This window comes from Etheostoma spectabile, unplaced genomic scaffold, assembly GCF_008692095.1.
Source record: "Etheostoma spectabile isolate EspeVRDwgs_2016 unplaced genomic scaffold, UIUC_Espe_1.0 scaffold00018357, whole genome shotgun sequence".
NCBI lineage: Eukaryota > Metazoa > Chordata > Actinopteri > Perciformes > Percidae > Etheostoma > Etheostoma spectabile.
The window spans coordinates 61,378-73,886 of NW_022604223.1; the positions used below are offsets into that span (position 1 = coordinate 61,378).

Below are 12,509 nucleotides of genomic sequence, written 5' to 3' on the forward strand. Positions count from 1 at the left end.
GACTGGTGCCAGAGGTAGAAAGGGGGCAGGTGGGAGACCACTTGCCAATACAAGTGATCACATGGGACAATGTTGCATTCCACCATTCCCATCCAATCACAGCCTGGTTTGACTTTTTTTAAATTATTATTCTGGTGTTCTTTCTGTTTGTATAACTTGCAGTAATGTCCTTCTGCAAGTAAAGTCTTTACTGCAGCAATTCTGTCTCTGTCTTTTTTTTCATAAACTGTAGATTCTATAAAGCTACTCTGAGATGGTCATTCATTTGTTGTATTGAATTTCTTCAACAAAAGAAATAAAATGCATGTGCAAAACACAAACTTGTTAAATGTATTGAAAAATCTGTCATAGCAATTGTAAAAAACTGTAACTCCCTTTCATACAGTAGATGAGATTTGGATACTTTCTCAGACTGTGAAGGTAACCACATGGTGGAGGCCCAGCCATTGTTTTGCTGCACCATAATCATATCCAACATAGAGTGTGTGGGGGTATAGCTCAGTGGTAGAGCATTTGACTGCAGATCAAGAGGTCCCCAGTTCAAATCTGGGTGCCCCCTGCAGTGATGTGTGTAGGTTATTGTCTTTATGATAGTTTTCATTGATTCCTACCTGCCAGCATCAAGGTTGTCGTTTGTATAGGGTTTGTATTGGTGAGCCGAGCTGGAAGAGGGCTGGTTCAGGTTAGTTAAACAATTAACAGCTTAAAATTAAGGCAGAAGCATAATCTATAAAAGTGTGTGTGGACATTTTAAGCAATGCACAATGGTGCAAAATAAATCCTTTAATTCCCACATAAAGCAAATTTCAAGGATCGCAAGGACTGTTGCTTGCTCTGAAGGAAACTACTAGAACTGTTGGGTCCTTGTAAATTCTGGAGTGTGGTCTAGACCTACTCTATCTGTAACGTGTCTCAAGATAACTCTTGTTATGAACTGATACTATAAATAAAATTGAAATGGAATTGAATATCTGCTGCTGTACAAGTTGCTGATCTTCAGCTCATTAGATGGTCAGTTAGCTCCATCTAGTGGACAGATAGTAGAACTCCATCATCTGATGGGGGACTGCTCTCCCACTGACTGGCTCTGGGAACAGGTTGGACTGGTTCTGACGTCTCTCTGACTCTGAAGTTGACATACTGGAAGTTGGCCATGTTTAATTGGATGCTCTCCAGTTATTGTTGTTTGGTAGATTAACATTATATTTTCTTACTTTGGGGACTTTTCATTTCACATTCTTTGTCTTACATTTTCTATTCCCTGTTTGTATTTTCTGTGACTGCATGTGGTTTTAAATCTGTTGGAGTTTCTTCAGACTAAAGCAAAGACACTGATGATGTCATCCAAAAGACACATAAAGGACAGCAACCTGTTTCCAGAGGACACTAAAGAATGACGGAGCAGCAGGAAACAGAGCAGCTCAAATAGCAAACAGCTGATTTATTCATCTGACTCATAGAATAACGCCAATGATTGACTTGTTTTAAATGTCTGGGAATGTGGAACAGCTCCATGCTGACTACCTGAAATAAAACAAGGCCACATGCTGATTATTGGGGACTTGATTTGATGGATGTATCCTTCCTGTTGTGTCTCTGTTTAAACTCCTAATTTAAAGGTAAAGTCAGCGTCCACTAAAGGTTGTGTTGTTGCTGCTGACAGACTCAGATTATTATTCTAAGTGTGTGACAACATTATGGGATGGATCCCAACAGAGATAGACCTTTTAGTTAAAGAGGAACATCCTTTAGTTTAGATCCTTTAGTTTCCAACCAGACCAGAGTGGTGATTGTAGGAACAGTGGAAAGATGAACAAAGACGGCTTTTCATTTATATATATTTTCTTTTTCTATTGACCTTAGTTGTGTTTGTTATTAACAGAAATCAACCTGTCAACATTTCTATTCATCATAAAGTTCCAACGTTAAGTTTTTTACTGCCAGTTCAAAATGGAGCTGAACACAGAGGAGGATTCCTCCCTAACGGCCGCTCTGCTCTGCTCCGTGCCCCCGCTGTCCGGTAAAAGTTAAAGCAGTAATGTATTTATGTACTTGCACTGTAGTGTAGTGTATTTATTGTATTATGCTCCAGTTTTTATGGGTGTTACGGCAGGTATGAGGACTGTAGACATTTCACTTGCAGCAACAGATTATTTGTTAAACATCAACAGACTGAAAATATACTTGCTGCTGATACAAAGCATAGCAATTAGCAGTTTCTATCAATGTAAAGTAAAGCAGAAGATGTAGTAATTCAAAGAAACAACAGAAAAGTAGCTTCTCACAGATGCCGTGACCCAGATTCCTACCGAGGTTGCTGCAGCTACCGCAACGCAGAGTACCAAGCACTATAAGATCACGACCATTTGGTATTAAAATCGCTGCGTTGTTGTGATAGCATAGTCGGAAATCGGATCCACAATTATGCTGCTATTTTCTAGGTTCCCCTAATTGATGAGTAACAACTGACAATTCCAGGGATAGTTTATCTAGTACTGCTGATTCTAAAAAAACAACAGAGAGAGCTTGATGATAGCTGTGCTTCAGTTAAATTAAAGGATTTAGAGCTGTTTTAGCACATGTTGTAAAGCTATTTACACATCATTTGGCTCCTCATATGTGTAAATTTATTGTGATAGACAGGTTGCACAGGAGTAAACTTGGAAGTGAGGATCAAGTAATGTAATAGCTAAAGAACAGAACAAACTATCCAGGAGTCAACCCTAACATCTTGTGATCTGTAGTCAGACGCATTACCCACTGCCCCACTAGTCCTACGTTCAGAGAGCATTGGGACTACCTGGCTTCTCACACCATTCTATGCAAACAGTGGTGATCTTGGTTGGCAAGTGTACAGACAGCCAGTCAAATCTTTGTTGTAGTCCAAAATGTGGGGCCTCCTGCAGGACCTTTATCCTGAGCCCTCAAGTTTCTATCAATGTAGAAAGAAGCAGAGGATGGAACAATTTGGAGGCGTTACAGAGAACTAGCTTCACAAAGCTGCCGTGACCCGGATTCAAACCGGGGTTGCTGCAGCAACAACGCAGATTACTAACCACTATACGATCACGGCCACTTGGTACCAGTAGGGCCTTGTTGTTATGAAAGCATAGTGGGAACTCTGAATATCAACTGTACTGGTATTTTCCCGTTTTCCCTGATTGTTGACTAATAAATGAAAATTTTATGGATGGTTTATCTAGCACTGCGGATTCTGTCCTTCAGGGAAAAATTTTTTTTTTTTCAAGGAAAGATGATTAGCAAGCAAAAACAGAAAAACAACAGCAAGAGCTTGATTATTGTTGTAGTTGACTGACACCAAGAGGCTTAGATTACTTTAATTACTCATCATTTGGCTCTTTATAGATATACATTTTCTTTGTAGAGTTTGTACTGGGGGGTAAAGTTGGAAATGACGAACAAGGGATTTAGTCACTAAAGACAGTACGAGCTAGCCAGGAGTCAAACCTAGAGTCCAAAGTCAGACTCTTTATCCATTGCGCCAAAGCTGGGGATCAATAGTCTCATAGGGGGTGGAAGAAGAGGAAAAAGGGGAAGAGGGAGTGAAGAAGGAAAAAGACGAAAAGTAAGAGGAAAAAGGAGGAAAAAAGAGGAAATGAGAGAAAAGATGAGAAAGATGCTAAATTACACACAAAGGAAAATCACATCTACAAAAATAAATCTGACCGATGGGACTCCCTGATGGTCTAGTGGCTAGGATTTGGCGCTCTCACCGCCGCGGCCCGGGTTCAATTCCCGGTCAGGGAATGGTCAGGACTTGACAGATACAGGTGTTACATTTAAAAGAGAAAGTTCCTGGACTAGTTTTGGTTGATTTAGATTTGTCAAATTCTTCCTCATTAGTTTAAAGCTAACCCCAACACTTTTAAAGAGTACCATTTCCTTTAAATCAGACCCCCGACAGCGGATGTATACTTTTGTCATCATTGATGGGTCATAAACACTTCATCCGCCTCCATCTCAATGACAATTATTTTCATTTTTTCAAGCAGTAACTAAACCCCTAACCAACATTTTTAACTGAAAAACAATGTACTTGAGTGTCAAATAATGTTATTGTTGGATTCACGTCCAAATTTTGACATTTAGTGCAATGCAAAGGTGCATAACAGATTGCTTTCTGCTTACCTGGAGCGATGCAAAGCAGGGGTGGCCAACTAGTCAAGGAACAGCAAGAGACTTGGTATTTAAGACTACAAACTGACTATGTGACAGATGTGCAATCTGTCATGTCCTGCCTTCTGAAGCTCTAGCCAGGCGCCATTCCTCGCCTAAAACAATATGAGTCATTCCAGTAAGAGAAAGGAAACTCACATATACAAAGATAAATTTAATAAACATGATTCCCTGATGGTCTAGTGACTAGGATTCGGCGCTCTCAACGCCATGGCCCGGGTTCAATTCCCGGTCAGGGAATAGTCAGTACTTGACACACTGTACAAAAAAACTGTGATTTTACATACATTTTCCTGTTAACTTTACAGATTATTTCTATTTTTTTTAAATACAGAAAAACACCAATAAATTACAAAAATAAACTGTGAGTTTAAGGGACAACTAGCACGTGTAAAACCACCTTTGGGAGTGGAACATGGATGTGTAGAGATGGGCTTTCAAACAATGCACCTTTTGACATTTTGACATGTCACAGTGGGAAAAGCAAAGGTGTAAATAAAAATGAATTATGGCTTAACTCAAGTTACGTTTTTACAGTAGACATAAGGCATTACAAAGTCAAGAAACTAGGTGCTGATAGTGAAGGGCAAATGAAGCTTTGGTGAAGCACTGAACCACTTAGAGCAATTGGTTTGAAAATGGGTTCATTACTAGAAGCTTCAGTAATAGCGACCTCGCCTGGTGAAGGGCCAAGGCTGCATCCAAATGATCCCGACAAGATAGTGGACAGGAGGCTTTAGACTAGGGACACTCACGTGTACTAACAATGGGATAGCATTCTTTTTAAAATAAAGATTGATGGATTTGTGTATTGTTTCATTGGGTATTAGGTAAAGAGTGCTTGGGGAAACAGAGGATGTGCTTGTGTAACTATGGCTGGGGGGTATGTGGGACAGCGACCACTCATCAATTTTTATTAAGGAACATTATTTTTTCCACATTATTGGACTTATTGGAAAACTCTGACTGTTGTTTGTGCATATGCACCAAAACAAGAGTTTGGAATATTCTGCATTCTTGGAGACCTTGAATAGAGTCCTGTATGGGGCTCCAGTACTCCATAGTTCTGCTGGGGGACTTCAACGCACACGTAGGCAATGGTGGAGATACTTGGAGAGGCTTGATCGGGAGGAACGGCCAGCCGGATCTGAACCAGAGTGGTTGTCTGTTGTTGGACTTCTGTGTTAGTCATGGATTGTCCTTAACAAACACCATGTTCAAACATAGGGTGCTCATAAGTGTACGTGATGTACGTGATGATTATCATTTTAGCCATAATTGTGCAGCACTAACTCAGAGTTCTGCATTCATAATGGACTGGAGGAAACGTAGTATTGGTTGAATGTACTTTTAGATAGATAAATAGATACTATAGATAGATAGATATACTATAGATAGACATATACTATAGATAGATAGATAGATAGATAGATAGATAGATAGATAGATAGATAGATAGATAGTGGATACGATAGATAGATACTATAGATAGATATATACATTATTCATCCCGAAGGAACATTTAGTGGCAAGACAACATAACATGAACACATATTCACACATATACACATAGTGCACTCTCTTAAAATATTAACACTTCTTTGGACCTTTTTATGTTACTGTACTTTATTATTGATTTTTTTCCAGTTTCTTGTAAAATTTGGACTATTTCAGGATTTTCTTTATGAAAAATTGAAGTACTGTAAAGTGAATTTCACAGTAAAAGAATTAATGCTTTAAGAAACAAGCCGAGTCCGAGGCTGCTAGCATATAAAACTCCTCTCAAACTGACTAAAAACACGGAAAGATTACGTTAAATCACACAACACAGCACAAATTAGAAGAGAGATGAGACTTTAACGCATGGGTCTCAAACTCGCGGCCCGGGGCCAATTGCGGCCCGCGGGATGATATTTTGTGGCCCCCTTCTTGACATCAAAGTTAAGTGTTAGTGCGGCCCGCGCGTTCTGAAACTTTTTGTCATTGCGCATGTCACTTATGGGCTATAGTAGTCTCCTGACAGCGGCGTAACCGTTCTCAAGCTAGCTAAGTACCCTTTGCGGCAAATGCCTGAGGTTTGACAATGTGATGTCTGTTGTTGTGAAATGCACCAACCATATCAGATCTAGGGGTTTAAAGAACCGGCAGTTCCGCGCCTTTTTTTTGAGGAAATAGAGGGTTTTTTTGGAATACTTGATGCGGCCCAGCCAAACCCAGACTCTACTTGCAGCGGCCCCCAAGTAAATTGAGTTTGAGACCCCTGCTTTAACGCTAGCAGTTAGCCACGAAGCTAATAGCGGAGCTAGTAGGTAGCCACGAAGCTAACGGCGGAGCTAGTGGTTATCCACAAAGCTAACAGCGGAGCTAGACGTTAGCTCCGTGGCTAACAGCAGAGCTAGAAGCTATAGCCACGAAGGTAACTGCGGAGCTAGCAGAGGAGCTAGCAGTTAGTCATGAAGCTAATAGCGGAGCTAGCAGTTAGCCAAGAAACTAATTGCGGAGCTAACAACGGAGCTAGCCTAGCGTGTTAACGCATGCGCCGCTCGGGCTTCTATTCGCTTATTGTTCGCACGCACTCTGGCTGCCGTGTAACAGAGCACTTATTAAGATATTTACCTGAACACGTGCAGGTTCACCTGGAGCTCTGTCTCCGAAAAAATCACTTAGGAACTCAGCAGCAAACAAAACACAGCTATCCCGCCGCCAGCCCCAAACTTCCGGTTTACCTTAAGTCAGGGCTTTTCAGATTAAAAGTCTAAAAGACAGAAGGCCGCCGCCTTCAGGTCATGTAAATAATCACTACTTTTAGCGTGTATAGAGCAGCATAACTCCACCAGACTCCATGTAAATAATCACTACTTTTAGCGTGTATAGAGCAGCATATCTCCACCAGACTCCATGTAAATAATCACTACTTTTAGCTTGTATAGAGCAGCATATCTCCACCAGACTCCATGTAAATAATCACTACTTTTAGCGTGTATAGAGCAGCATATCTCCACCAGACTCCATGTCAATAATCACTACTTTTAGCGTGTTTAGAGCAGCATATCTCCACCAGACTCCATGTATATAATCACTACTTTTAGCGTGTATAGAGCAGCATATCTCCACCAGACTCCATGTAAATAATCACTACTTGTAGCGTGTGTAGAGCAGCATATCTCCACCAGACTCCATGTAAATAATCACTACTTTTAGCGTGTATAGAGCCAGCATATCTCCACCATAATCCATGTAAATAATCACCACTTTTAACGTGTATAGAGCAGCATATCTCCACCATAATCAATGTAAATAATCTGGGGTCTCATTTATAAAACTGCAGTTAGGATCCTTGCTGAAAGTGTACATACACCCAAAAGCCAAAAATAAATCAGATTTATAAAACCGTGTGCATGCTCATCTATGTAATATTCTGTTCATAAATCACATATTACCTACAAGTGTGCACATGTGAATCAGCCTATTATCCCTCTCTGTACACGCCCATTTTTAATTTTAATACTATGTTGATATTTAAAGTATAACTTGTGTATATTTCAACCTGAAATCTATCCCCTGTGGTTCTGTATGCAGTAGTATTTTGAAATACATTCTTTAAGGGGCAGGAAAACAGTGTAAAGACTTTCAAAGTGGAGTGATGTGAACATTGAGTTAATATAAACATTATCATTACTTAAACCATAATTTCATACAATCATAAGTCAAGAAATGTACTCACGATATTAACACATACAAACACACACACACACACACACACACACACACACACACACACACACACTTACTTTCTACATTTTCAGGATTTTAAATATTAAAATAATGTTTATGAAAGAAAAGTTCAGTTATTGTTATTACTACACACGTCAGGTTGATTTAATTATGTATACTCTATATTACATATTATTTGTAGTTTTTCCGTTGTTGTTTTTTGTAACCGTTAAATAATTTATTTTGAATGTGTTCAGTGTTACAGTAAAAATACAGTTTTTTTAAAATCTGTTGACCTACTTTAATTCTATTGGTTGCTGTTAACTTCCCGTCCAATCAGCTTTCGATGTGAGGGCAGAGGGGCGGGCCTTCGGCGGTGACGTGGAGAACGACCGTTATCCGTGATGATGAAGAGAATCAGTTATCTTTATAACGCTGACTCACTGAACCGGACGGAAGGTAAACATCCATATATTCATCCATTTCCATATGTAAACATATGGAAAACTATGTGTACTTTTTTTCATTTCCATATGTAAACATATGGAAAACATACACATGTGTGTGTGTGTGTTAATATTGTTTTACATCCATACAGTTGGTAAAAGTTATGATACCAACGGCTGTTAGCATCGTTAGCCCGCTAGCATCGTTAGCATCGTTAGCAGTTAGTGTAGCACAAGCTAAAGTCCTTGTGGAGGGTGACCAGATGTCCCCGGTTTCCGGAAACAGTCCCCGGTTTTGGTGACCTGTCCCCGGAAATGTCCCCGTTTTCACTGTGACTGACAGACCTGAAATAGGAATGAAAGAAAGAAAACACTGACCCAACTGACCTAACTGGCTCTATTAGCCTACAAGCTAGCATTAGCTTGTAGGCTAATAGAGCCAGTTAGTAGTTGTTTTAAGTGAGTGAGTGAAACCATAGACAGTTAAAGAAGTGGACCAACAGGTCCCGTTGCTCTGGACGGAGACCAGTGAAGTCTATTAGAAGCTCTTTCCCGGTGATGCTGAGCGTTACTGCGCAGTCTCCAACTGAGCTTGATGACGTAAATGTGACGTGAGCAACCTGTCTGAAAGTTATAACGGTACGTACGTAATTACTGCTAACTAACATGCTAGTTAAAATTAACATAGGCACAGGCTAATTACTGCTAACTAACATGCTAGTTAACATTAACATAGGCACAGGCTAATTACTGCTTACTAACATGCTAGTTAACATTAAAATAGGCACAGGCTAATTACTGCTAACTAACATGCTAGTTAAAATTATCATAGACACAGGCTAATTACTGCTAACTAACATGCTAGTTAACATTCATAAATACATTGTTTTTAACTTTTCATAACTCAACACTGTCAACGGGCTTATCTGCTAACGTTAGCTACCAACAGTTACCTTGGAACAATCCAGCAAATAGACCGAGCTTTAATGCGTTGCCTGAAATATATCTTCTTTATAACAAACACACAATTGCTGATTTTTATGTTTCTGAAATGTGATCATTTGAAGCTTTTCTGTGTCGTACGTTAGGGAAAGAGATATGAATCCCAATTACTTTGGTTTCTATTGAAATCAGGATTATTTAACAGGATTCCTCGTTGTCTCTTTGAAAGATGTTTCCATTTATTAAAGTTAAAAACAGCTTTAACTGGGATTTTTTGCTTTGTTATTTTACTGTAGAAGAAACGCTCTGGCTTGTTTGTTTTCTTTTAACCACTCAGAATAGTCGTGGGCGGGGCTAAACTCTGGATGCAGCGACTTTGGCTCTGCTACATAGTCTCAGGAAGGAACTGTTCACCCTGATAGAAGAAACACATGTGCATGTTGACAGAGAGCAGACACACACACACACACACTATTTTCATGTGCTGCATCCATGGCTTATCAGTCTGTGTAACATTACTTCGTCCTCAGCAATCCTGCTCCAATCACTCTCAAAACATCCCAGTTAGATATAAGATGGCGTTAACATATCCTTTGGGAATCTTTACAGTGATTCCCTTAAAGAAGTGACCAGGCCGGCCTTGTTGCACCATCAAAACGTCTTTCTGAACTTTCCATTTTCACACAGGAACATCTGGAGATGTTCTGCTAAATGAAGTGTGGTTGGTCTAGACTACTGTGCATGTAGCTTGTAGCTCCAGTTAATGACTTTGGGCCTTACATTTTAGTAGTTCTTCCAGTCTGAATGCAGGAGATACTTGACACTCTGGAGACCTATGGATTGGTCCCCTCATCAGCCCTTGCATTTTCTCCATTCAAACAGAAGGTTTAATCTAGTAAAACACATTATAATTCACTCACACCTCCCATTAGTTCTTCTAACCCTTGTATCTTTATCTCTGCATGTCCCCCCCCCTCCCTCCTTGGGTCTACTAAAGGCAACTTCAGAAGACGGCAAGCTGGCGACCAGAGCAGGAAAGGAAGGCAAGAAGGAGGAGGAGGTGAAAGAGGAAGAAGAGAAGTATGTGGTGGAGGACGTTTTGGAGCGCAGAGTGGTGAAGGGAAGAGTAGAGTTTCTGCTGAAATGGAAGGGCTTCTCGGAGTAAGTATGAGTCTATAATATTAATACTTGGTGTTCTTGGTCCTGATACACTGTGTGTATATATATCATTATCATATAACTCAATGCATTTCCTTTATTTTCATGACTATTTACATTGTAGATTATCACTGAAGGCATGTAGAATTATGAAAAAGTGTGAAATAACTGAAAACATGTCATATATATTCTAGTTTCCTCAAAGTACCCCCCCTTTACTGTGATTACTGCTTTTTTGCTCTTGGCATTCTCTTGAATGGTAGTCCCCTGAAATGGTTTCCCAACAGTCTTGAAGGAGTTCCCAGAATGCTCAGCACTTGTTGGCCCTTTTCCCTTCACTCTGCGGTCCAGCTCTCCCCCAACAATCTGGATTGGGTTCAGGTCCGGTGACTGTGGAAGCACAGCACTCCATCACTCTCCTTCTTGGTCCAATAGCCCTTACACAGCCTGGAGGTGTGTTAGGAGTCATTGTCCTGTTGAAAAATAAATGATGGTCCAACTAAACGCAAACCGGATGGGATGGAATGTCGCTGCAGGATGCTGTGGTAGCCATGCTGGTTCAGTATACCTTCGATTTAAATAAATCCCCAACAGTGTCACCAGCAAAGCACCCCCACACCATCACACCTCCTCCTCCATGCTTCACGGTGGGAACCAGGCATGTAGAACCCATCCGGTCACCTTTTCTCCGTCGCACAAAGACACAGCGGTTGGAACCAAAGATCTCAAACTTGGACTCGTCAGACCAAAAGCCCAGATTCCACTGGTCTAATGTCCATTCCTTGTGTTTCTTGGCCCAAACAAATCTATTTTGCTTGTTGCGTCTCCTTAGCAGTGGTTTCCTAGCTACTATTTGACCATGAAGGCCTGATTCAGTCTCCTCTTAACAGTTGTTCTAGAGATATGCCTGCTGCTAGAACTCTGTGTGGTATTCATCTGGTCTCTAATCTGAGCTGCTGTTAACTTGTGATTTCTGAGGCTGGTGACTCAGATGAACTTCTCCTCAGCAGCAGAGGTGACTCTCGGTCTTCCTTTCCTGGGCGGTCCTCATGTGAGCCAGTTTCGTTGTAGCGCTTGATGGTTTTAGCCGCTGCACTTGGGGACACATTTAAATTTTCCGGACCGACTGACCTTCATTTCTTAAAGTAATGATGGCCACTCGTTTCTCTTCACTTAGCTGATTGGTTCTTGCCATAATATGAATTGTAACAGTTGTCCAATAGGGCTGTCGGCTGTGTATCAACCTGACTTCTGCACAACACAACTGATCGTCCAAACTCCATTAATAAGGCAAGAACGTCCACTAATTAACCCTGACAAGGCACACCTGTGAAGTGGAAACCATTTCAGGTGACTACCTCATGAAGCTCATTGAGAGAACACCAAGGGTTTGCAGCACTATCAAAAAAGCAAAGGGGGGCTACTTTGAAGAACTAGAATATAAGACATGTTTTCAGTTATTTCACAGTTTTTTGTTAAGTACATAATGCCACATGTGTTCATTCATAGTTGTGAGGCCTTCAGTGATAATCTACAATGTAAATAGTCATGAAATAAAGGAAACATATTGAATGAGAAGGTGTGTTCAAACTTTTGGCGTGTACTGTATATGTGTGTGTATGCAAATAATGTACAGCATAGATTACAGCATTGTATCATGCCCTCAAAGGATCAATGGATTGTCTAAAAACAAAGTGTGAGGAGATGTTCTTCTGTCTGCACTCACCTTTCCAGTGAGGATAACACATGGGAGCCACAAGACAACCTGGACCTGGACCTTATCGCCGAGTACATGCAGAAAGACAAGGAGATGGAGAAGAAGAAGAAGGAGGGCAAGAGGAAAGGTGTCGGGAAGGAGGAGGTGAGTTAAGGAAAGAGGGTACTCCAGACTGAAGAGTCCCAGAAATCTAATCTCAATATTAATGAATCCCCACAGAGGGTTTCACAAATGTCTTTTAGGATTTATATATAAATGACTCTCGTCATTACAATATGCACATGCATATTACATACATACATACATACATACATACATACATACATACATACATG

General features: G+C 40.5%; 1 long non-coding RNA gene and 2 other non-coding genes across 3 annotated transcripts; all 3 read left to right on the plus strand.

Annotated features, from left to right (window-relative positions):
• The first annotated feature begins 487 nt into the window (after positions 1–487).
• Positions 488–559, plus strand: trnac-gca (transfer RNA cysteine (anticodon GCA)). The gene has a single exon. It is a non-coding gene; the product is annotated as a tRNA-Cys (tRNA).
• A 3,137-nt stretch (positions 560–3,696) lies between these two features.
• Positions 3,697–3,768, plus strand: trnae-cuc (transfer RNA glutamic acid (anticodon CUC)). The gene has a single exon. It is a non-coding gene; the product is annotated as a tRNA-Glu (tRNA).
• A 4,497-nt stretch (positions 3,769–8,265) lies between these two features.
• Positions 8,266–12,294, plus strand: LOC116680300 (uncharacterized). Its single transcript, XR_004329738.1, has 3 exons — positions 8,266–8,370; positions 10,297–10,460; positions 12,192–12,294. It is a non-coding gene; the product is annotated as an uncharacterized LOC116680300 (long non-coding RNA).
• Positions 12,295–12,509: the final 215 nt, after the last annotated feature.